The 4,843-nt window shown below is 39.4% G+C and overlaps 1 long non-coding RNA gene across 1 annotated transcript; it reads right to left on the reverse strand.

Annotated features, from left to right (window-relative positions):
• Positions 1-582: 582 nt before the first annotated feature.
• LOC118168413 lies at positions 583-4,100 on the reverse strand. The gene is made up of 2 exons (XR_004751539.1): positions 3,958-4,100; positions 583-791 (listed from the first exon to the last, which is right to left on the reverse strand). It is a non-coding gene; the product is annotated as an uncharacterized LOC118168413 (long non-coding RNA).
• Positions 4,101-4,843: the final 743 nt, after the last annotated feature.

The following is a 4,843-nucleotide window of genomic DNA, read 5'->3' on the forward strand; positions in this document are numbered from 1 at the left end:
TGGGGTCATCTGAGGTCACCAATTAGCCTCTGGGGGTCATCTGAGGACACCACTCCTCAATTCTTTGCATTGCCCTAACCTTAAAGTCAAATATCTCATTGTTACAAGTTTTAGCCTTTAGACTTCCCTTGCACTTATTTACCCTTGTAATGGGCTGAAGGCACATGACAATGTGGGAGAAACTGCATTAGATTTGCCTGTATGGCTTGCTTCTGTCTTCTGCTTTTCCTGGTTGGTATTAGGACATGGAATTCACTGTATGTTTTTAGAACTACATTGGAATAATTTTGGTCTCCTCCTCAGTCCTTGTTCAATAGAGGTATATTATCTAGGCCTATGAAAGTGGTATCAACACCCAAAGAACAGGTGCAACACAGCTACTTCATTCTAAAATAAGGAGTAGCAAAGGTACCCAGTCTTAGTGAACCGATTAAACTTAGTTACCATATCTGCGTTATAAAAGGATGCACTGTTCAGGTACAGCACTGTGACAGAGATGTGTCATCTGCTTGGCAAAAGAGATTCTGCAACTATTGATCAGAAAGGAAAAGAGAGGAAAGATACTCTGATGAGATTACATCCTTGAGGCTGGAGCTGAAGTTTTTATTGTTACAGGTCGCTATCGGTAGGAATCCTGCTGTATGTAGTAGGCACCACACTCAACAGTAAAGCGTTAGGTCTCGCCATCCTGAAATCCAGGTCGTAAGGCAGTCTTGTTAGCACTACTTTCTTCTCTCCTTTGATCCTGTTAGATGACTGTTAGCAAATTGTAAGATTGATTTTTGTCACGTCTATCCACAACAAAAAACAAAACAGGAAAGGAGTACATTAGCTCGTCAGTGAAAAAGGCGTATTAGACTATAGGAACACTTTGGTTCTTTTAGCAAAGAGACGCAAAAGCTCTGCGATAGAAAACCATGAGATTCGTGTCTTGGCAAACAGAAGAACAAAATAAAGACATTGCTTATTTCATTTATTTGAATATTTGTCTTTCTCTAATACCCAGAAGTCCGTCTTCAGAACAGTGATACTCTGTTTGGAAATGACTATTTTGGTATACATGTGATATTAGTTTTGAACACAATAATTTTGCAAAAATTAATTCTGTGAAAATGTAAATGCTTTGGAAAATGTATCCTCGAGAGGAGCAACAATCCTGATTAAATGATCAGCTTGACTTCTAGGAAATCAAAGGTTCAGCAAAAACTTTAGGAAAAGTTTCTGCATCAGCAGTGTTCAGGGGTGGTGGTAGTCTCCTCACTGTCCTGTCTGGCACCCATACAACAGTATTTAGTGGTTGTTCATCGCAGCAAGATACAGGATAACAGCTTTTGGGGCTGTATCATCATGTGATTACCTGATAAAAGTAATTTTATTATGACTGACGTTGTACCCATCTTCAAGTGAGGTTTTCTGGGACATTTTTTATAACCTGAGCTGAGGCAGAATTCTTGACTTCTACAGCCTGCTGTTAAGAGCACTGGAACTTGAACCAAAATGCACCAGGGCCTTTCTTACTCTGTGTTCGTGTGACGTTATCTTTGTCCTGTTGGAACAAAAAAGCTGAGTTTCATCTTTTCTTTTATGATTTATTTTGTTTTCGCTCACTAGATCACTGTACATTCATAAGCAAATGTTCAGTCTCACATTCTGGTATCAAAAGTCAGATGCGCTGTGAAACTTTGTTTTCTACTGTAGCCTTTACTGTTGTTAAATCTAGTCTGTAGCCCTGCTATCCTAAAGCCTGTCTTGAAATTGTCCTATTAGCAATGTTTTCAACTGTTGTTGCTTCTCGTTAGAGGACTGTTAGTCTATTACAGGATTTATTTTTTGTGTCTAAAATTTGTTGCCCTTACAGAATCACAGAATCATCTAGGTTGGAAGAGACCTCCAAGATCATCCAGTCCAACCTCTGACCTAACACTAACAGTCCTCCACTAAACCATATTGTGAGAAAAATCTCAGTCATTTTCTTCAGACAGGATCTTCTGTGAAGCTATTTTATTAGCGATTGCAATGGCGGGTGTACCAATTAAGAGTGTGTTTTAGTAAACAAATCGTAACCTTTTATTCCCTATTACCTGACACCTGATCACCTCCCGTTTCCTCACTGGCTGACTACTACAGGTTAGCAAGCTCCTCTAAACCATATCTGTACAATTTTTTGATCAACCCTTTAATTTCTCCTTTTTCCTTTCTTTCCTCCTTTTTTATGTTTAGAGAACTTGTGATTTTTTTTTATTTTTTTTACTGTTCTCACACTGCTCATCCTGCTTTTCTCAGTCTTCTACCTTATTTTGGAACAGTGAGGCCTTCTACTGTCCACTTACCTGCTTAGCATTTCTCTTCATTATGACTACGTAACTACCTTTCAATACGGGTTAGTTTTCTACTGCAAAAACACCATACTTCAAAAAAGTACTGCAAAAACACAACTTAATTTCTCACAGTTCCCCCCTCTTCTTTTCTTACTTCAATTGTTGTTCTTCAAATACCAAAGTCTTGAGTTTTTACAACATTAAGGCACAATATTCTTCTTCAGATGTCACGGGGGATGACAGATATACAATGCCATTATTACTATCATATGAACAAATAGTTGGTTGAGCCAATTCCATTCAGGTAACCACAAACTTAGTTTCTCCCAAAAGTTTCTAAATCCCCAGGAAATGTCATCCTGAGCCACAACATGTAGGATCTTGTTGGTTGTTTTTTTTTTTTTTTCCCCCAAATATTTTTACATCAGTCAAATTCATCTCATTTAATCTACATACAGAGCAACTAGCATTAATTACAATGCAGAGTATTATTTCAGAGTGTTATTTTCTAGTTTTTCAATTATAGCTGAGATATTTACAATAGCTTTTTCTAATTCACTCACCTCTAACCAAGGTGAAAAACACCTTGCATAGCTGTGAAATGCTAGAGGATTTTACTAGAGGATTATCAGGAGTCCGCTTAATTCTGCGTGTGGTCTCAAGGGGACCACAAGGGTCCCCTTTGTGGGTCTTCAATAATAGTTACATTTGGAATTATTGCCTCCAGGATGCAAGCTCCCTTCCATCCTATGGACAACACCTTCCTGGCTTTATTGCCACATAGCCAGTACCACCCCTTGCCATTCGGGACAGGCCATCTGGTTACAGGATTCTCACATTGTATCTGGTGTGCATTATGTATATTAGCAGTCCTGTAGCTGCCATATTCGGCACAGTATGGATTATTCCCTATTTCCTGGAGAGTATTTCCATACCCAGGGTCAGTAGTATTGCCCGCTGATATTCTATTATTGTTGTTTAAATGGCACCTTTGATAACATGGTACGTTGCAGCCAGGATTATGCGTGGGGAGCTCAACTTCAAGATCTATTCCTTCCCGGGACTGAGTATGGTCTGTCATTTTTAGAAATTTAGAGAATCCAGACACAGTTGCTGCTGGAAATAGCAATCAGAGACAAGGCCTTTTCAGTCTTTCTAGGCATCTGGGTGCAAATGCAACAAATATTTTGAGATAGAACTTGAGAGATGTTCTGGATTAACTGGAAATGCTGGTTTTTCCCTCTACCCTATCACTAAACCATTCAGAATAGGTAAGATAACTTACTAAGATAAACTTAAAATACATCATATATATATACACACACACACACAAAACCCTATAGTAATTAAGAAAAAGAATAAAAATCACAAACTAATAGGGATTCTTCTGGTGGGGATTAAATACCCCCCCCTTCTCTCACTTCCAGAGAGCGTTCCCTGGAAACACAAATTCTGTGTAATTCAATCCCTTTTACTCATTAATTCATTAAGAATTCTTCTAAGGAGAAGTTAAAGGTTTAAGGTTAAAACTGTTGAAACTATCTATTGTAAAAGTCTTTGTTAATACAGTCTCTCAGGCGTCAGAGTTAACTGGTGCTTTTACCCAGCTATGAGTCCACCCTTTTCCAGCTGTTCTTACTGTTGTCTCAGTAGTCAGGAGCACTTGAAACAGTTCGACCCACTCGGTTGCAGCTTCGATTCTCTCCATGTTCACATCAGAATACAACCTCCTGCTCGGAATGGATGGATCAGGGCTTCCAAGGGTGGGGTTTGAGCTAGTGATCCATGGGTCCTGAGAGATGACAAAGAGGATGACAGCCCAAGTATACAGTTCTTAAGAAAAGCATCTTTTGTCTCAAATTGAGCTAATTCATTCCCTTTGTCCATGTACAGCAATCCAAATAATATTCCATATGCTGAAACTCCCACATCTTTTCTTGGTGCAGTCTGAATTCGGAGAAGTGCCAAAGGTAAGCACTTCGTCTGGGGAAGCTGAGTTTCCAGAACTTAGTCAATTGCTTCTGTACTGTCTGATCTGCTTCACCCTTCCAGAAGAGGAAGGGTGCCAAGGAGTGTGAAATTTCCAGTTAATTCCTAGAGTCCACATTAGCCCTTGCCGTATTTCTGACCAAGGGATTTCCTTGATCAGAGTCAGTATTTTCACCAATTCCATACCTGGGAGTTACTTTTTTCTAGAATTACTTTAGTTACTGTGTTCACAGTAGCAGATACTGAAGGGAAAGCTGCCAAATGATTGACCAAGACTAATAAGTACTGAAATCTACCTACTCTAAGGAGTTCTGTAAAATCTAGTGGTACATTTTGGAAGCATTGAATTCCTGGTTCTCGTCCCCCTTTGGGCTGACTGCGGATAGTTTCCCTATTTACCTTTTGACATACTACACAACTCCTGCGTACTTGTTCAGCCAGAGTATATATATATTCCTACACAGACGTATTGGCATAGCACAGCGTCACACGTTGCTTGAAATCCCCAGTGACCCTCTTGATGTAAAACAGTTAAT

Source organism: Oxyura jamaicensis, chromosome 5, assembly GCF_011077185.1.
Source record: "Oxyura jamaicensis isolate SHBP4307 breed ruddy duck chromosome 5, BPBGC_Ojam_1.0, whole genome shotgun sequence".
Taxonomy (NCBI): Eukaryota; Metazoa; Chordata; class Aves; order Anseriformes; family Anatidae; genus Oxyura; species Oxyura jamaicensis.